Consider the following 22,422-nt stretch of genomic DNA (forward strand, 5'->3'; position numbering starts at 1 on the left):
ATGACTTTGTTTCGGAGTGTTCTTTCCTGCCTTGCCAAGATGTGGATAGGTCTTTCTTCATAAGTCATATTTTGGAGTTAGTTGTAGAGGTTCATAATTTAGCACATGTGATGGGTTCGACATGTACTTTCGCAGCATCGAAATATGGAACACATTGTGAACTCCAGAAAGCATCGGTGGCCACACTATATAAGCTAGTGTCCCAATCCTCTCCAAAATCTCAAACTAACCTATAAATCTTGGACTAAGCTTGTCTTTCTTTCCAAATCGCATAACACCCTTCATAGGTGTTATTTTCAAAAATATGTGGTCTCCCACTGCAAACTCTAAGTCCCTTCGTCTCTTGTAAGCATAACTCTTTTGTCGGCTTTTTTCAGTCTTCATTCTCTCACGAATTTTGACTACAAGCTCGGCAGTCTCTTCAATCACATCCAGTCGAATCTCTCTTCTTTCCCCAACCTCGTCCCAATGAATAGGATACCGTGCCTCAAAAGGAGTCATCCCAATTGATGATTGATAGCTATTATTGTAGGTGAACTCAACTAGAGGTAATCTTAGTTCCCAACTTCCTTGGAAATCAATAACACAGGCTCGTAGTAGATCTTCTAGTATATTTATAACTCTTTCGGACTGACCATCGGTTTGAGGATGGAATGATGTACTGAATAATAACTTGGTCCCCATCGCTGCATGCAGACTCCTCCAGAATGATGACGTAAATCTCGGATCTCTGTCATAAACAATAGATACAGAAATCCCATACAGACGACCTATCTCTTGAATATATAACTCTGCATACTGAATCATGGTGAATGTCGTCTTAATAGGTAGAAAATGCCCAGATTTCGTAAGATGATCCACTATCACCCATATAGCATTGAATCCCTTAATAATCTTTGGTAATCTCACAACGAAGTCCATAGTAATATTTTCTCATTTCCACTCGGAAATAGGGAATGGCTTAAGTTTCCCCGCTAATCTTTGATGCTCTGCTTTAACTTGTTGACATGTCAAATATTCGGTCACAAAACACAAAATATCACGCTTCATGCCCGGCCACCAATATAATAACTGCAGATCCTTGTACATTTTGGTGCTTCCCAAATGAATGGAATATGGTGTGTCGTGAGCTTCCTTCATAATGAGACCCCTCAAAGAATCTTCACTAGGAACCCATAAACGATCTCGATAACGAACTATATCATCCACCTCATAATATAACTTCCGGCCCTTGGCTTCATCTCTTGCTCTCCATTTCTACAATTGCTCATCAGTAGACTATCCCTCAGGGATTCTATCTCTCAAAGTCGACTGCACTGATAACGTGGCAAGATTAGGGGCCTCGCCCCTAGCATAAACTGTAAGCTCAAACCGATGTATCTCAGGCTGCAACGGTCTTTGGAGTGATAATTGAGTGATAACTGCTGCTTTTCGACTCAATGCGTCTGCCACAACATTAGCTTTCTCCGGATGATAACTAATCTCACAGTCGTAGTCTTTCACTAATTCAAGGAAAATTTCTATTGGGTGAAGAAGTATTTCAAACTTTTATGATCGGTGAATATTTTGCACTTCTCCCCATATAAGTAATGCCTCTATATCTTCAATGCAAAAACTACCGCTGCAAGTTCAAGATCATGAGTAGGGTAGTTTTCCTCGTGAATTTTCAACTGTCTCAATGCATAAGCTATAACTTGGTCATTTTGCATCAGAACTGTGCCCAAGCCAAGTTTAGAAGCGTCGGTATAGAGAACATACTCATCTTTCCCCGATGGCATAGATAACACTGGCGCTGATATCAAGGCTTGCTTTAACTTGTCAAAACTGTTTTGACATCGGATCCCTATACAAACTTTGCATTTTTCTTTGTCAAGACGGTCATGGGTACCGCTATAGATGAGAATCCCTGAATGAATTTGTGATAATAGCCCGCTAATCCCAAGAAACTGCGAATCTCGGTAACACTCCTGGGTACTGGCCACTCTCTTACTGCCTCAAATTTATTTGGATCGACTTCAACGCCATCACTAGAAATGATGTGGCCTAAGAAAGCCACTCTATCAAGCCAAAACTCACACTTGTTGAATTTTGCATATAACTTCCTATCTTGCAGTACTTGCAGCACTGTCCTCAAATGACGACTATGATCCTCTTTATTCTTCGAATAGATCAAAATATCATCAATGAAGACTATAATAAATTGATCTAGAGACGGCTGAAATACGCGATTCATGAGATCCATGAAGATCGCTGGCGCATTGGTCAACCCAAATGGCATGACCATAAACTCATAGTGCCCATATCTAGTACAAAACACAGTCTTGTGAATATCCGACTCTTTAACTTTCACTTGATGGTATCCAAAACGAAGATCAATCTTCGAGAATATCGATGCTCCTTGTAACTGATCAAATAAATCTTCGATTCTTGGTAGAGGATGGTTATTCTTTATAGTGAACCTATTCAGCTCTCGATAATCAATGCACAGTCGCATACTACTATCTTTCTTTTTAAAAAATAATACAGATGCGTCCCATGAACAATAACTAGGGCCCTTTTCTAGCAATTCTTGGATTTGATCTTTTAATTCTTTCATTTCAACGAGTGCTAGACGATAAGGTGCTTTAAATGTAGGAACAGTGCCCGGCATCAAATCAATGGAAAATTCCACCTCATGATCGGGTTGAATTCCCGAAACTTCTTCGGGAAATACACTAGGAAAGTCTCTGACAATATCCACATCCTCCAATTCTTGACTAATGGGAGCATGTGCGGTAGTGACACATGCTAGAAATGCTTGGCATCCACGTCTTATAAGCTTCCTCGCACACATGCAAGAGATAATGTACGACATTTTTCTTGTTTATCGCCGCTTCAAAAACAAAGGATTTACCACTAAGCGGTCGAATACACACTGATCGTTAACGAAAGTCAATCGAATCTCCATTCACTGATAACCAATCCATACCGAGAATAATATCGAATTCAGGCATAGGGAGCACAATAAGATCTGCCCGAACCACATCTTTGGATAAACGAAGCTCCAGATTCTGAAAAATTTTAGACGTGAGCATTTGATCACCGGAAGGAATAGAAACTTTGAAACCCAAACAAATATCCTCAGGAATAATATTCAGTTATTTGACGAAGGTTTCAGATATGAAAAAATATGTAGCTCCCGAATCTAGCAGTGCATAGGTTGCTACACCTTGAATGATAATCCTCCCTGCGGCGAAAATGTCTTTTAAATACTTTCGTGTTGAAGCTTAAGGAATTTCTATCATTAATTTCCCAAAGTTATGTGAAGATTGCGTGTTGAACTTAAGCTTTTCTTCAAAAAATTGCATTTTAGCCCTTCAATTTTTTCAAAATTTGCATTTTAGTCCTCGAATATTTGCAATTTTACCCTTATATTTTCGAAAATTCACATTTTTGGTCCCTTAAATTTCGAAAATTGCATATTTGATCCTTAAGAATTCGGAAATTACATTTTAGGTCCGTCAACTTTGGATAATTGCATTTAAGCCCCTATGCTTTTCGGTAATTTGCAAATTGGTCCTTAAGCCTTTCGGTAATTACATTTTAGTCCTTACATTTCCGGAAATTAAAATCTCGCCCCATAAGTTTCGAAAATTGCATATTGACCCCTCCATAAATTCGAAAACCTATTCAAACCCTTAATTATGATTTTTCTTTAATTTTTTGCCCTAAGACTTTTTATTTGGAATTATTTCATCCTTCACATAAAACTAGGGCTCAAAATTGAAGGATCGTTTGCTCGGCATCTTTGGGATGCTTCAAATAAAATATTCTCCAATGAGCTGCAATAGCTCGTGTTATAAGAATATTAACACCGATGAATTAAATCGAGTTTGGTTAAAAACCAAGCGGAAGAAACTCGAAGTAATCCTTCGTGAAGAAGACTGTTATATTAGAAAGCATTTTATCTTATTTGAACTGAATAACCGAAAAGGGACAGATTAGTTTTTGCATTCATCAGTTCAGTTATGGTGACAACTGAACTGATGGATACTCTAACTGATCCAAACAGTTTGAAAACAATAGTTAGACAGTTAAATACACAAGATATGTTTATGGATGTTCGGAGACTTCAACTGCTCCTACGTCACCCCTTCTACCGCCTCCGGTAGGATCCACTAGAAGACTTTGATTTATACAACTCTTTGTACAAACCCACTCAGCTAGGACTTACCCACTGCCTAAACTGAGCTCCTAGACTTAGACTGAAGGCAGCACCTTCCAGTCAACACTTCTTTAATGTCTATGTGAGAAAGACTACATACACAAGTTTAACGTCTTTGTGCAAGACTGCATTTGAGTGGTTGAGAGTGTTTGTGTGTGTGAGAGCTGAACAAGGATGTTCTCACACACTGAGTGAAATACGCTTCTTAATCTAAGCTGATATATCTGTGAAGAGTTCCCTTGACTGGGCTGAATGCTTCTCTTAAGCTGATATGACTTTGAAGCGTGCCCTTTTCTTTTCTCTCTTGAGTTATGTATATTTGAGTGTTCACTGATCTTCTCTTTATATAGGCGGGAAAACTGATCGTAGAGTGAGACTCATTTATTGTATCTGTTGCGTCTTGAATTCGTTTCTTGGACTTTGTGTCTCGACTTTTCGACTGCCCTTCTGAAACGTTTTGTCTTTAATGCACTGATGCAACGTCCATTATTGTCCTTTGACTGGATAATGGCTTTGTACCTTCACGTACAGCTGGATTCCACTTGAGAGAGTTTTTATTCATCCATAACTGAAAGATTCTAACTGATGCTTCGAACTGGTCATTTGAACTGATCTTTCAGTTGGGCTGGTGAAATCAGTTGACTCGTCAGTTGAACTGATTTCACACTCGTTCAGTTGGATTGATCAGCTGGGTTTCTTCATCAGCACTCCTTCGGCTGGCCAGGCTTCTAAGGTTTTCCTGCTGAATCACCTATCAACTGGACAATCAGTAGGACTGCTCAATTGACGTAACCAGTTAGACTGATTCATTTTGTGCGATCAGTTGGGTCTTCAGTTGGCGATGTAAACATCTCGTGAGTGATCCTAGATGCTGCACACTTAGGTAAATCATTAGTAACATAATTAACAAGTTTTGTTATTATCAAAATCAAGATTGCGAACTTGAAAAGTTCCAACAAAAATCAATACCAATTCTATGATTTTTAAAATCATATCTTAATTTCTAACCAAGGTAGAGCATGCAACCTAATTTCTACTAGGTTATCTAGATCCCAATTCAATTCTAATAACCAATTTAACATTTCATGCAATAAAAGCAATATCAAAATGTTAAATGACTAGGTTACCCGTAATAAGAGTCGTGTCTGGCTCCTCTTCAGCTTCCTCTGCATGCATAACATAAGCTCGTCCCACAGTAGGTGCTTTTCTCTTCGGGCAATCAGCAGTCTTGTGCCTTTCCTCCTTGCAAAAGAAATATTTGAATGTCCCCCATTCACATTTGCCAAAATGAGGGCGATTGCACTCCTTGCATATGGGCCTTTCAGCAGGTTTTGGTGCTCCAGGATGTTGCGTCTTTTGTTGTCCTTGAGGTCTAGGAGGACCCATATATGGCTTCTTGTTTGGCTGATTATTATTTTGGTGTTGCTGCCTCTTGCACTGCATCTCAAACTCAATGTCCTTCAAAGATTTCTCAGACTGGAATGCATAAGTATTAGCAGTAGCATAATCCAAAGGACGCATCATCATAACATTATTTCGTATGGTGGGTCGTAGACCATCCATGAAGTTTATAAGCTTCTCCGCAGTATCCCTCACAATAAGGGGTACAAAGTGAGAACCCCTACCAAATTTCCTCACAAACTCAGCAAGAGTCGAGTCTCCCTGAATGAGGCTCATAAACTCCATCTTCAGTCACCCTCTAACATCAGCAGTAAAATACTTCTCATAGGATATCTCCTTGAATCGAGCCCAAGTAAGAGTAGCGATTTCAATACCATGCTCGGCTCGTTCCCACGATAAAGAAGCATCATCCCTAAACATGTAGGTGTCACACCTCACACGGTCAGCATCCCCCATATTCAGATAAAGAAAGTGTACCTCGAGTGCACGAATCCAAGCCTCAACAGCAAAGGGATCGGTGGTGCCAGAAAATTCCTTCGGCGCTAGCCTCCGTAACTGGTCATAAACATCGTGTTGTGCCTAGGAGCATGCTGAAATTGCTCAAAGAAACGGGTCATGCCCTCAAGTGCACGAACAGTAGCATCCTCATTAGGAGGTGGGAGTGGATTCTCTTGACGATTGTCATTATTCTCAGCTTGATTCTCAATAACAGGGGCAGGTCGGGGAGGCATTTTATCTGAATTTTTTCTAAATACTAACATAACCAACCTGCATTTAAATCTAAGTTTTCTAATCATGTATCATATCCTAACCCATTAAGCAATTTAAGCATACAAAGCATATATACTCAAAAAGCTAGTAAACATGTGACATAAACATATTATTCATGTAACCATGCAGGTGACATCATAACAAATCATATAAAGCATGTAAACTTACAGATTGAGGCTTGACGACTGATCTTCCCAACACTGATGGTGGCACAACCCTTTACAGAACCATTGCTCTGATACCAACTGCAACGTCGACTACTCGTTTTTTTAAAAAAGTACTAGATATTTTTTTTAAAAAAAAACCTTACAAGATTTCGACCAAACCCATGCATTAAATAATTAAAGTATTTTTGACATCATTTTAAAATAAAGCAACCAACTAGTATTTGAAAAATCAAAGGAATAGTTCAAATCGTAAAGTGGTCAAACGTTTTACCAAACCTAAAAAGCAATAATTTGAAAAGTATATTACATACTAAAACCTCTCAAAAACCACTCAAAGAATAAATAAAAGTCGTAAAATCTTTAACGTAAAGCATAAACTTAAAATCATAAGTGCGGAAAGTAGAAGCGCTGATCCTCGGGTTATGTGCACCTTCAGTCCAGTCAGGTCAACCATCAAGACCTCCATTAACATCTTTATCATAACCACCTACATCAATCACACCTAGTGAGTCTAAAGACTCAACACACCATAATCTTGATAATGAGTAATACATATACAGATCACATACAACAGTGAAAATACTTGTACTTAAAATATCGTTTTCATGAATATGCATAGCCTTTAAACATGAACATTTTCGTAAACATTTTCCTTTTTATCATTTCATATCCTATATCCTTTCATCATTTTATCATAAACATTTCCCTTTTTCATCATTAGCATATACGTTTTCCTTTTATTGAATTTGGATCGTTAATTGTGACTTTCCTTTCTTCATAAGGTCGATGGATCCATCTATCATGTAACCACAGTACTGGGCGGCGGGGGCATCAGCGACACTCTCACTCGTCAACTGAGCCTTGGCATATCCTTGTCATATGGAAATACGATCGTCGGGCTCCTTTTGGGGCCTTCTCCCACGAATGGGCTCCCTCTGTGGCCTTCTCCCGTAAATGGGCTCCCTCTGGGGTCTTTTTCCTCCCGATATCCAATCATATCATCATATCATCATAATAGTCACAATTACTTCACCTCCTCAAACGTTTCATATTTTCATCACTTTATAAATACATGCATATAAATATCATTTTTTTAAAACCAAGCATGCAACATGTCTTTTAGCATTAATATTTTTATCATAAAATTCATAAACATTTAAAATAAATCATTTTAACATATAAAACAGCATTCAGAGCACTGCAATGACGTTTACTAATTTTGAGGTGTAAAATTACAGTTTTACCCCTGGACGTAAAATTCATTGAATTTTACTTTTTCTTAATTTCTTTGACTCTAACATGTCTCAATTAATTATTTAAACTTAAATTAATTTTCTCATAATTTTATTTAGCTTAATCCTCAGGTTTTTTAATTAATCTTTAATTATTCGTTTTTAATGCGTTTTAATCCCGAATAACTTCAAACTTTAATATAAATTTCTTAAATTCAAAACTTAGAGTTATAATAAATATTTGGCTCGCGTGAACCATGAATCGACCCCCGTGACCCATGTTTCGATTTTTATTTCAAAACGAAAACCCTAAGCCCTCGCCCGAGCCATCCTCGAACTCTATCGATTTTTCATCGAGCCATGCTCGAACCATCATGAGCCAACCCCTTCCCAGACCACTTAGGAACTTGGTGGACCCAAGCTAACCCATAGGACTTGACTCTAGTTGAAAACCGAAGCCCCAAGCTCAACCCATGAAGTGGCCGAGAACCCCATTAGACATAGGACTCTCAATCCACGCCTAGGACTTAGCCAACCCAACCAGCCCCTGGACCAACCTCTTGTGCACTCTCCTAGGATCCTAACCCCTTGACCTAGCCCGGTGCGAGCCCCCTGGCCGAGCCCCTGACTCCCTGCAAGCCTGCGCAACCAGAGTGCGATGCATGCTCTTCTCGGTCTAGGACTCCTCTCCTAGCCCTCGACTCAAGCGCGGTTAGGACCCTCTCTCGGACTCATACCTGACCTTAGCTAGCCCTGGTCCCAATCTGAGCCCAAGCCAAGCCTTTACTTCCCAAAACCGAGCCCCTATGATCACCTTGACGGCAAATTGTCTCCAGCATGTGTTCATTATCATGTGCAGTGTTTTGGTTGCGTTTTATGACCTAAAGCTTCGTATAAACTCCCTTGATCCTATTCCTAAAATGGCAGCCCCCTTAAACACATAAAAAACATGCTTTTGGAACATAAAATCTTAAGTTTACCACATGTATATGCAATATTACGAAAATATTCATAAGAACCTCATAGTTTTCATACCCACATAATTTAAAACAATAATACGATGTCATAGACGAGAAAAGGATATGTATGGCGTGCCTTTGCGTATTTTACGCACGAGTTAACGTTGACGATTAAAGAATGACGACGAGGAGGGCCTTGGCTTGAATTTCTCTTGAAGCTTCGAAATTTTCTCTTCAAAACTATGGTGTGTGCCGTGTATTTGGTTGGAGAGAATTTGTAGTTTGATAGGAGAGTGGGCATGGGGTTGTAGGGTTTAATGGGGAGGATTTTGTATATTATATAATTTAATTAATCACTAATTAAGATTAGACCCATTATGAATGTTAATTAGGCCCATTAGTGCTTAATTAAAATATAAAAATTATCTAGTTTAATAAAGTCTGTGAAGTTATTCGTCGGTTTGTCAAAACGTTCATATTTTTGTTGAAAAACTAACACTAATAAAATTTACGTCCCGGCGTATAAAATTACCTCAAAATCCCTTATTTTAAAAAATATGAAAAAAAATCAATCTTATTTTAAATAATTAAAAACATTTATTTAATAAAAACATTTTCTAATTTTCAGCCCTCGGTCTCCGTTCCTCGATCGCAACTCGATTAATCCTTAAAAATACATTTTAATGCATGTAAGTTGAAAAACTACTAAAACATCATATAAACATGTCACATAATCAATTTAGCAATTAACATCAATTAATTAATCTTTTTCATGTTTCCTAAATTTGCATGTAGTTGGATTACGTCGTCTTAATTTTGGACCTTACAGCAATGGACGAAAACCCATGATAAACTTGCGATAGTAGCCAGTTAAACCTAAGAACCATGGATTTCTGTTAAAATTTTAGTCACCAGCCACTCTTTAACCGCCTCGACGTTAGATGGGTCGATTTATATTCCTTCTCTCGAAATGATGTAGTTAAGAATGCCACCTTCTCTAGCCAAAACTCGCACTTGCTGAACTTTGCATATAATTTTTGATCTCGCAATAATGGCAAAATCGTCTTCAAGTGCTGATCATGCTCCTCTGGCTTTTGCAATAGATCAAAATATCATTGATGAACATAATGATAAACTGATCGATGTACAGCTGAAACACGTGATTCATGAGATCCATGAATATCGTTGGGGAATTAATCAGTCCAAAAGGCATCACAAAAAATTCATAATGCCCGATCGAAGATCTATCTTTGAAAATACTAAAGCTCCTTGCACTTGATCAAACAATTCCTCGATTCGAGGTACTGGATACTTGTTCTTCAGTGTCACCCTATTTAGTTCTCAATAATCAATGTAGAGTCTCATACTCCCATCTTTTTTCTTCACCAAAAACACTGGCGTGCCTCATGGAGAGAAACTAGGGTGAATAAATCCCTTGTCTATCATATCTTGAATTTTATTGTTCAACTCTTTCATCCAACAGGTGCTAGACATTACGGTCCCTCAGATATCAGCACAGTACCTGCCATCAACTCAATATCAAACTCCACCTCTCTCTCGGGTGGAACACTAGAAACATCGTCAAGGAACACATCCAGAATGCCCTTGACAACTTCCACATCCTCTATCGATCGACTGCCAGTGTCGGGTACGAATATAACACTGGCCAAAAAACCTTGGAAGCTGAAACTTCCAATACTTTTTAACTTTAAAATCCTACTAAATTTTATTTTTTTATAGAAGTCGAAACTTGCATACTAAATAACTCAACATTTCCAACATCCAAAATAAATTTAACATTTAAAATCTCAAGCGTATAAAAATCCTTAAATCGTAAATTAACAAAAATCATATGTCAACCATTTACATGATCAAAACTAACTTCTAAATAAAGCATATAAATCTCTAAATAAATCATTCTCAAAATCTTTATTTCAAAACTTTAACTATCAAGCAAATGCGGATAATAATTGTCTCACTGTAGTGTACTGCCGAATTCGATCCACTGAAGTGTCAGCGCCTCCCCAATATCATCCTTACCTGAAACCATCCAAACCTAGTGAGTCTAATGACTCAACACGTTCTAACCATATGTAACAAATAATACATATACAGGCATATGCATAAAATCATACTTTTATTGAAAATAAGCTTGTAATCATAAATCATTTAATCGTAAAGCTTTCCATCATCATATATCATTTTGGGTGAAGTTTGATCCTTGAAAGTAACTAGCTAGAATCGTATCATCACTGATCATTCTTAGCTCATCATTGCGCATGGGGATGGGCACTAGGCACCGCCGTAAAATGAAAATACGATCTCCGGGCTCCCTCTGTTACCGTCTCCCGTAAACAGACTCCTTCTGGTGCCTTCTCCCTCACGATATTCTCAATAATCATATCATATCATATTTGTCATAGTCAATTCACATCCTTAAAAAAAAATTCTTTCCTTTTTAATCATAAAATATCGTGTCCTTTCCAAATTTGTAAAATAACATTTTAACAGTAAAAATTGCACAGCTTTATAATAAATCATAAAATCCCATATTTTCTTCATAAACATTTTAAAATATCATTTAGTATGTATTATGATTCTTCGGGACATAGCCAGACCTTTTGTACTACCAGGGACGCAAAATGACCTTTTTCCCTTTGACTCAAAAATTCCCGATTTTAGCTTGTTCTTACTTTTATTGACTCGAGCCTATCCCAAATTATCGTATAAGCTTAAATTTTTCCTCTAAAATTTTCTTAGGCGTAAACCCGAGCCTTTCGATTTAATAACTTAATGACTAAACCATGAAGCGTTTTTAACCTGAATAAATTCAAAACTTAATATTTTCTTCCCAAATTTTAAACATAAACTTTTCATCTCTAAACATAACATGACACCTTAAAATACACCTATAAACATTTCTTAGACGTAAAATTAAGCTCCTCAACTAATTTCTCAATTCGTTTTAAAACTTGTTAGGATCGGGAAAGAGTTTAGAGGATGGTTGAATGAACTCTTTTAAATTTTCTCGTGTAAAATGTTGGTTTCGACCGTTTTTAGACTGTTTAAACAATTCTTATCAAACAGTGGAAACGTGAACTACTATTTAGTGCGGAAGACGGTTCACAATTTACAATAGAGACTTGAACACGTTAACAAGCTTATTCACCAATTGGAAACAAAGAAAATGCTTGCGATAAGTAAAGTGACACGAGGTTTTTTATGGATTTTCGGAGAATGAATGCTCCTACGTCACCCCTTCTTCTTTCTTAGGAAGATTTTCACTAAAAGACTTTTTCTCTACAAACTTTTTGCAACAGCCCAATCCAATCAGGACTTATCACACTGCCTGTTTTGGAACTCTTAGTGATCACTTTATATTTCTTGGTTTTAAGAACACTTAGTTCACCAGATACTGAGACTAAATCAAATAACCAAAAGGTTACTGATATGAACAATCAGTTTTTTTTTAGTAGCACGAAATTGATCCTCAAAAAATCGGATGTAATGATGTTTTTAGCTTGCTGAAAGAGCGATGAAGTATGAATGCTTTTGATAGAGCTCTGAGATCTTTGTGTATGCTAGCAACAAGATTTTTAGCTTTAGATCAAGAGGTGATCTAAACTAGCACACTCCTCCGTTAATATACACGATCTTCTTAACGGTCGGAAAGGATGCAACAACCTTAACCTGATCCACTGAACAGATGTGTTGCTATCGTCTTTATGAGCATTAAATGATCTTTCATAAAAGCATTTAATGTTCTTTTTGCTCAGCGTAGTTCTGAAGCGCTTTCCTGAGGAGTTCCCTTTATGGTAACTTTCTTCTTTAATCAGAACTTGAAGTCTATACTTGGTCTACCTTTTCTGGGATAAAGATATAAATGCAGATCATTTTTGGAACTGTTGAATGTATACGTTGACTTCAAGGCGGTGTAAAACTTTGAATGTATTAAGCCGGTCAGAGAATGTCTTTGAGCAATAAATGATTCTCTTTAATGATCTGGTTCTGAGGATCATTTAAGTCCAAGCTGAAACTGCTAGCGGTCTGAAGTAAGCGGTTGAGACTTCTCTGAGCTTTAGCCGGTTAGGAAGATATTCCAGCTGATGAGCCGAGCGGTTGAACTGATGCATATCTTATATACAAACCGCAGCTGTTTTCGAGCTGTCTTGTTTTGTCATACACCAAAATTCTTGAGAATAATATTTTCTTAACAATTTTCTCCTTTTTGGTGATGACAAAACCTAGCTGTAGGGCTATGAAACAATATAATTTTGACGAAGATATATAAGAGCGAAAGTATTGTATTTCATTAAGTAAATGAAATTACAATATTCAAAATAACCAACTGTTGTAAGAAAATAGGCAAATAGTGTTTCTTTGGACCTTTACTTTGTTCCACTGCTTTTGGCCTTGTCTTCCTTTTCTTTCAACTCATGCAATTCCTTCATAAAATATATTTTTGCTTCTTGAATTGCCCTTTGTCGCTCTCTTTCTCCCTTTTTGAAATCACCATGAACAAGGAACTCCATGATTTCTGCAAGCTGAGCACCTTGGGCATCGAGGCGTTGTTCCAGATTTGTCCGAAGACGAGTCATTTGCTCCGATAGGCCAAGGCAGATTTTAAGATGAGCAGAGTAATGTTTTTCTTTCGTGAGAGAAAGACTTGTTTCCATGGTGGAAAGATCATTGAAGAAAGCAGTCTTGACTGATCGAAAATCCTCCTTTAGATCAAATTGTTTGCGATTGAGAACCAGAATGGATTGATCCATGGTGATTAGTCTGGTCAGAATCTTCTGTTGGCAACTTTGTTCTAGAACTTCTTGTTCTTCGGGTACGTCGTCTTCAGATAATAACCTGTTCTTGAAAGAGACCAGTTGACAGGAGGATAGCTTACCAGCAAATTTTGATGGTTCAGGCTCAAGGAGTTCATCCATAATGCTCTGAATAATTTGATCAATGTCTTCAGTGGAAGCAGACGGTTTACATCCGGTGACATCTGGTTCCTCTGGTTTTGCTGGCAGAGAACTTGATCGAGGAGAGTTTGCATACATCGAAGGATTGGTCAGCTGGGTTTTATGCAATTCCTTGGGAGAGGTCAACAGCTGTTCTGAAAGAGCTGTTGGATCATCCTTGGTGGGAGAACCTGTTGGAGAAACTGATTTTACTTGAAAGGTGATAGCTTTATCAAAATCAGATAGAAACTTCTCAGCCTCATCAACAAAAATAGTTTGAGTAATTTTTACGAAATGACGTGGAAGTATCATGCCCAAGTAAAATGAACCGTATAAGTAATGTAGTTAGGAGAAAACGGTTGAGAAGTCTATTTAATTAATGACTTAACCATTGTTCCCCCTAAGCATGTGGATTAAAACTAATCCTGGAAGATGAACCGGCGGTGGCTTTGACAGAAAGCCTCTTCAAATCATAGTGTCTGTCATTATGAGTGAGAGAGACCCTTCATATGGTACTCATCTATAAATACAGGTAGAGGGGTTAGTTTTACAAATATTAGAGATAAAAACAACCGATATCAGGATGGCGAAGGAAGGCAGTTCAAGTGAGCCAGATCTTGCTAAAGCGTTCATGGAATCGGTGGTGGCTTCTCGCAAGACTGCTCTTGAGGACAGCGTCTTTGAGAAGATGCTGGCAGTCTGGACAGAGGTCCAGGAGCTTCAGTCCTCCCTTGATGGAGGACTAGTTGTTACCTCTAAGGAGGTGGCAACTCTGATGAAATATCAGCGACGTCTTTACGTCAGACGTCTTTTCTGATGATGGCGTCTACCTTTTCATGCTCCTAAAAAAGCATAGGACTCTGAGGAGGATTGCCTCCTCAGATGATTTTTTACGTACCTCCACCGGTGGGCTGACCGCTTGGTTGGATAGCTGGTCGAGGGCGGTTGATAATGAAATTATGGTTGTACGTGCCCGGTTGTTCTAATAAAAAATTTCTATTTTGTATTACTGACTGTCTCTTTATATTTTTCGTTTATTTCATGCATTACAAACTGAACATACGCAAGAAATAATTATATCAAGATAAATCAATTAATCCAAGCATATTACGGAAATGTGAAAACTTAGCATCTTGTAATGGTTTTGTGAAAATATCGGTCGTTTGTTGATCCGTATGAACATATTCATGCCGTATTTCTTTCTTCATGACGTGTTCTCGGATAAAATGGTGTCTGATGTCAATATGTTTTGCCCGAGAGTGCATAACAGGGTTGTATGTGATGGCTATTGCACTGGTATTGTCGCAAAAAATGGGTGACTCAGTAGCTTGGATGCCATAATCTTTTAATTGTTGTTGTATTCATAGCATCTGTGCACAGCAAATTCCAGCCGCAAGGTATTCTGCTTCAGCGGTTGATGTAGCAACTGACGTCTGTTTCTTACTAAGCCATGATATTAGTCTTTCTCCCAAGAACTGACATGAACCGCTCATACTTTTTCTGTCAACTTTGCAACCAGCATAATCTGCATCTGAGTACCCTACAATATTGAGACTTGAATCTTGGGATACCAAAGACCCACATTATCAGTAACTTTAAGATATTTAAAGATACGTTTAGAAGCAATAAAATGAGATTGCATAGGTTTAGCTTGAAACCGTGCACATAAACAAACCGCAAACATAATATCCGCTCGACTTGCAGTCAAATATAGCAAAGAACCAATTAACCATCTGTACATTTTTGTGTCCACGGAGATTCCCCCTTCGTCTTTATCCAGTTTAATTGATGAACTCATTGGGGTGGAACTTGAGAACAATTTTCCATGCGGAATTTCTTTAACATATCTCGAGTATATTCGGCTTGATTGATAAATATACCATTTTCGGACTGCTTGACTTGTAGTCCTAAAAAGTAATTTAATTCGCCCATCATGCTCATCTCAAATTGCTCCTGCATCATCTTAGAGAATCTCTCACATAGCTTAGGGTTAGTTGATCCGAAAATGATATCATCCACATATATTTGCACAAACGGTGAATGATCATTTTTTGAGAATCTAAACAGCGTTTTATCAACCGTTCCGATTGTGAAACCATGCTCAAGCAAGAATTTGGTTAAAGTGTCATACCATGCTCTCGGGGCCTGTTTTAGTCCATATAGAGCTTTGTCAAGTTTGTAAACATACTCAGGGAAAGTGTGATTAACAAAGCCGGGTGGTTGTTCTACATGAACTTCCTCATTTAACAATCTATTCAAGAATGCAGATTTAACATCCATTTGATATACTTTGAAATCTTTAAATGCTGCAAATGCCAAAAATATTCTAATGGCTTCGAACCTGGCTACTGGGGCAAATGATTCATCAAAGTCTATATCTTCCTCTTGTCTGTAGCCTTGAGCTACTAGTCTAGCTTTGTTTCTTATAATCAAGCTGTTTTCATCCATTTTGTTCTTAAATACCCACCTAGTTCCAATCACATGAGTATTATTAGGCCGAGGGACTAGATGCCAGACCTTACTCCTTTCAAACTGATTAAGTTCCTCTTGCATGGCCTCTATCCAGTTTGTGTCAAGTAGTGCATCATCGATTTTCTTAGGTTCTATCTAAGAGACAAACGCAGCATGCATAAATTCATTTATCATTTGATTTCTAGTTCTAAGAGGAGCAGTAGGGTTACCGATGACCAGCTCGAGTGGATGATCCTTTTTCCACTGGAGGCATGGTCCATATGGATTTAGCTCGATTGGTTGAATGATTTCTTCTTCTTGTTTCAGTGCTCCTTCTTCTATTTGTATGTTTTGCATTTGTTGATTTTCTTTCGGTTCGTTCACCTATGGAGTTTGTTCTTGAACGGTTGGATTTTCTTTTGAAATATTTCCACCTATTTTTCTCAGATCTACCTCGTCATCACTGCTTGTTTCAAAGTTAGTAGCATCAAGATTTTTTATTAAATCATGTATACTGCTACTACTATTGTCATGACATATAGAAGATTCATCAAATACAATATGTATGGATTCTTCAACAGTGAGAGTTCTTTGGTTATAAACTCTGTATGCTTTGCTCACTGCTGAATATCCTAAAAAGATACCATTGTCAGCTTTTACATCAAATGCAGTGAGATGTGTTTTGCCATTTATATGAATGAAACACTTACAACCAAAAATGCAAAAGTATCCAACTGCTGGTTGCTTTCCGGTCCAAATTTCTTATGGAGTCTTTTCATGATTTTTGTTGATCATGGACCGGTTTTGAGTGTAACAGGCTATGTTAATAGATTTTGCCCAAAATCTTTGTGAAATACTAGATTCGGCTAGCATAGTTCTAGCTGCTTCCTTTAATGTGCGGTTTCTTCTTTCAGCAACTATGTTCTGTTGAGATGATCTAGCCGCTGATAGTTCATGCATTATGCCATGATCTTCAAGATAGGATGACAGGAATTGGTTTAGAAATTCAGTTCCTCTGTCACTCCTGCTTCTGTCAATGGCTTCGCTCTTCTCATTCTGAAATCTTTTGAGCAGCTTGATTAGTTGATCGGCGGTTTGATCTTTGGAGCTTAGAAATGTTACCCATGTAAATCTGGAGAAATCATCAATTATTACGAGAGTGTATTTCTTTCCACCTAAGCTCGTTACAGGTATCGGTCCAAATAAATCCATGTGAAGAAGTTCCAGACATCTTGCTGATGAGTTTCTTCCTCTGCTTTTGAATGTTGAGCGAACTTGTTTTCCTAATTGACAGGCATTGCAAATTCTATATTTGGCAAAGTCAATATTAGGAAAAGCAGATACAAGTTTAAGTCTGCTAATAGTAGCAATGAATTTAAAGTTGAGATGGTTGAGTCGTTTATGCCAAAGCCAATTTTTATTTCCATTCAAGGCAATAAAGCAGGTAGGTGCATTAAGATAATCATCATTCCATTTGACTTTATATGTATTTTGCTCTCTATGACCAGTTAACATGATATTACAAGCTGTGGTTTTAACGGTGCATAAGAGTTTTTTAAACTCAAGGGTGTAACCCTTGTCACATAGTTGGCTTATACTTATCAAGTTATAACATAGATTTTCTACAAGAAGCACATCTTTATTGATAACTTTTTCGTGGATATTCTTACCTTTACCCACAGCTCTACCTTTAGAATTATCACCAAAGGTGATGGTTGGACCTCTGTAGTTGACTGTTTCTGATAAAAGATCTTTGTTTTCAGTCATATGTCTAGAGCAACCACTATTCAGGAACCAGGTGGATTCTTCCAGTTCCTTTTTCTTTGTTTCATGTCATTATTGAAATAGGAGATTGGTACCCTTTTCTATTTGGGTCCTGAGTTTATTAGTCCTTTAGGAATCCACACTTGAATTATCCTGAAGGATTTTTCATGATGTGTCCTAAAGTAAGTGCTGTTGTGAGCAAAATCAAGTGGTGTAGGTTGTTTCGACCGTCTGTCATTGTCACTCAATCGGTACCTCTTTTGAACAGGTCGGCTATTGTGGTAATGGTTAGGTATAGTTTTTGAATGATTTCCGGTTGACCCTGACTTTCTGCTAGCCCAACCTGAACCGTTGTGAACGGTTGTATTTGGCCTGCGTCTGAGCCATGATCGGTTGGTTTTAGCATTCTCAATTTCGACGTATCCTAAACCACATCGCCTTCTGTTGTTTTCAAGATTTACATTCTAAGTCCTTGATCTTCAATCTTATCATGTTTATATAACGTACTAGATCTGACAAATTTAATTTGTTTTAAACTGTCTTTCTCTAGTAACGGTTGAGTTGATCCTCCAGAGGTGCTGCATTAATTAATGCCATAACCTAGTCCAGTTCTGTCTCCGACTGGTTTCTGCATTTCATGCATCCTGTTAAGAGAAACAGAGGACTTGTTCCAAGTGTTGATTGTATTTATCAACCGTTTATTTTTTTTTAACGTAGCATGGAACAATCTTCGCAGGTCATCGTTCTCAGCCATTAACAGACTTAACTTTACTCTCAAACTGTTAACCTTTTTTTTTCTGCGAACAGCTAGAGAGAGTTAACTTGTTTTCCAAGTTTTGTTTTTCTGTTTTGGCTTCATTGAACTGCTGTGATAGCCTCTTAAACTCATTTACCATGTCGTGAAGTGCGGTGACAAGATTTTCTCGTGTGAATTCATCAGAGTTAAAGTCAAATACCATTTCATCGGTAGATTCTTGATCTTCTTTGGCCATGAGACATTCTACTTTCTCATCTTCGCTTTCACTTGAAGATTCTTCAGAGATGGACTTTTCAGATTCTGATTCAGCCCATTCGCCTTTATCTTCTTCTGCAACTAAGACTCGCTGACTCTTCTTTTTTATGAATCTTTTGTTGTCTTTAACTCGTCTTTTGTCACTTGATTTCTTTTCATCTTTTCTTGGCCTGTTGCATTCTGCAATAAAGTGTTCTTTCTTTCCACAGTTAAAACAAGCTTGACCATCATCAGTATAGTCCTTGTTGAAGTAAGGTTTATTCATCTGTGATTGATTCTTACGCATGAATTTACTGAATTTTTTAACAAATAAAGACATGGCTTCATTGCTTAATTGCTCGGCCGATTTCTTATTTGTGGACTCTTCGACCGGAAGAGTTACTGTGGTAGCTGCCAATGCCTTTGTTTGTTGAGAGGTGGATGGTTCTTCTTCAGTTCGTATCCCAAGCTCGAACTCATACGCTTTAAGGTCCGCGAAGAGATCATGAAGTTCCAGCTTGTTTAGATCTTTGGATTCTCGCATTGCTATAGTCTTTATGTCTCATTCTCTGGGAAGAGCTCGCATAACCTTTAAGGCAATTTCACGGTTAGAATAATCTTTTCCTAATGAAATGAGTTCGATGATAATACCGCTCAACCGTTCATCAAATTCTGCCAGAGTTTCTCCTGGCTTCATTTTCGCATTATCAAACTTCTGAATGGCGATAGTTAACTTGTTTTCTTTTGTCTGATCGTTGATTGAGTAAGTTTATCCCATATTTCCTTAGCAGTAGTGCAAGTTTTGATTTTGGCAAACATAATTTTGTCCAGAGTCTTGTAGAGGATGTCTTTTGCAACGTTGTCCAGATTTGCTTTCTTTTTGTCTTCAGCTGTCCATTCGGATCTGTGCTTTTCTACCATCTGAGGAGCACCTTCGATTGTAGCGGCAGCAGTATTAACTTTGAAGATTTTCATCGGCCCATCAGTGATAATATACCACATATCATCATCTTGGGCTGCTAGATGTGCCTGCATACGAATTTTCCAATCATCATGATCTTCTTTAGAGAACATCGGAATTTTATTTAAAGAAGCCATAAATGTTCAAAAAGGATATCAGTGTTTGAGAAAACCCCGCCCTGATACCACTTGTTAGGATCGGGAAAGAGTTTAGAGGGGAGGTGAATGAACTCTTTCAAATTTTCTCGTGTAAAATGTAGGTTTCGACCCTTTTTAGGCTGTTGAAACAATTCTTCTCAAAAGGTTGAAACCGTGAACCACTATTTAGTGCGGAAGACGGTTCACAATTTCCAATAGAGACTTGAACACGTTAACAAGCTTATTCAACAATTGAAAACAAAGAAAATGCTTGCGATAAGTAAAGTGACACAAAGTTTTTTATGGATGTTCGGAGAATGAATACTCCTACGTCACCCCTTCTTCCTTCTTAGGAAGGTTTCCACTAAAAGACTTTGGCTCTACAAACTTTTTGCAACAGCCCAATCCAATCAGGACTTATCACACTGCCTGTTTTGGAACTCTTATTGATCACTTTACACTTCTGGATTTTAAGAACACTTAGTTCACCAGATACCGAGACTAAATCCAATAACCAAAAGGTTACTGATATGAACAATCAGTTTGTTTTGAGTAGCACGAAATTGATCCTCAGAAGATCGAATGTAATGATGTTTTTAGCGTGCTGAAAGAGCGATGAAGTATGAATGCTTTTGTTAGCACTCTGAGATCTTTGTGTATGCTAGCAACGAGATTTTTAGCTGTAGATCAAGAGGTGATCTAAGCTAGCACACTCCTGTGTTAATATACACGATCTTCTTAACGATCGGAAAGGATGCAGCAACGTTAACCTGATCCACTGAACAGATGTGTTGCTATCGTCTTTATGAGCATTAAATGATCTTTCATAAAAGCATTTAATGTTCCTTTTGCTCAGCGTAGTTCTGAAGCGCTTTCCTGAGGAGTTCCCTTTATGGTAACTTTCTTCTTTAATCAGAACTTGAAGTCTATACTTGGTCTACCTTTTCTGGGATAAAGATATAAATGCAGATCATTTTTGGAACTGTTGAATGTATACGTTGACTTCAAGGCGGTGTAAAACTTTGAATGTATTAAGCCGGTCAGAGAATGTCTTTGAGCAATAAATGATTCTCTTTAATGATCTGGTTCTGAGGATCATTTAAGTCCAAGCTGAAACTGCTAGCGGTCTGAAGTAAGCGGTTGAGACTTCTTTGAGCTTTAGCCGGTTAGGAAGATATTCCAGCTGATGAGCCGAGCGGTTGAACTGATGCATATCTTATATACAAACCGCAACTATTTTCGAGCTGTCTTGTTTTTGTCATACACCAAAATTCTTGGGAATAATATTTTCTTAACAAAACTTAAATTTACGCCCCGGTTTTAACTCAAATCGACTCAAAACTTAACCAAACTTGAACCATAACTTATTAACACATAACCATATCTTATGCAACTCATATCAAACCATTTAAGACCATCAGAAAAGCTTAGAGTGCCTACTGAATTTTCTGCACAGTTGATCAAACCCTAGCTCAAGCCAACCTTTAATCTATCGAGCCTAGCCCTTAACCATCATGTCCAGACCCTATGACCCATCCTAGGATATAGTGTGAACCCTTAGAACTCTACTTGGTCAGCCTCTACAGACCTAGCACTTGAAACCTTAAACCCGCGCCTTTACAAACCTTAAGCGACCCAAAGCGATGTGAACCATTCCAGCCCTTGCACAAACCATTAGGGCCCTATTAGGACCCATGAACATGTCCCTATGGCAGCTAACATCCTGCTTCTTCCTAGGACCAAAAACACAAACCCTAGTTCTTAAAACCCCAATTTTCTTTCAGATCTTCCATCCCTATTGTCCAGCCCTTAAACATGCATCTATGGACCCTTAAACATGTTGAAAAACGTCCCTTCCCATATCCCTATCATGGCAGCCCCTTTGTGCCAAATAAGAATGAGTTTCAATGCTTGAAAATCAATGTTTTACGATGTACAAGCAATAAAAATGAAAATAAAATGAGGGTTTCATATTTTTCATCCAAACATGATTAAACACACATAATATGATTTGAATGGTGCATAAAAAGGTTTAGAAACATGTCTTTCTGTTTAAAAAGCTCAAAATACGAACACCGTAGCAGTGGAACGTCGGTGACGAACGAATGACGATTTCTATTTTTTTGTACCCTTTCCTTCTTGTCAGAACCCCACCGAAAACCTACCTTGGGATGCAAGGGAGTCGGGTGATCGTTGTTAGAAGAACGAACGATGAAGAAAATCGATGAACGATGGAGAAAAAAATCGAAAATCTTCCCTTACAAACACAAAGAGTGTTCGTCCACTTTTCTTTCAAGTTGCGTGAATTGTGTGTGTATGTTTCGGTGTGTGTGTGTGTTTAGGGTTTTTGTGTGTGTAGGACTCTTTTAAAAATAATTTAAAAGATTTCCTAAACACTTAATTAATGGGCTTAATTAAGCCTAGCTTTG

This window comes from Primulina tabacum, chromosome 9 (assembly GCF_025594145.1).
Source record: "Primulina tabacum isolate GXHZ01 chromosome 9, ASM2559414v2, whole genome shotgun sequence".
Taxonomy (NCBI): Eukaryota; Viridiplantae; Streptophyta; class Magnoliopsida; order Lamiales; family Gesneriaceae; genus Primulina; species Primulina tabacum.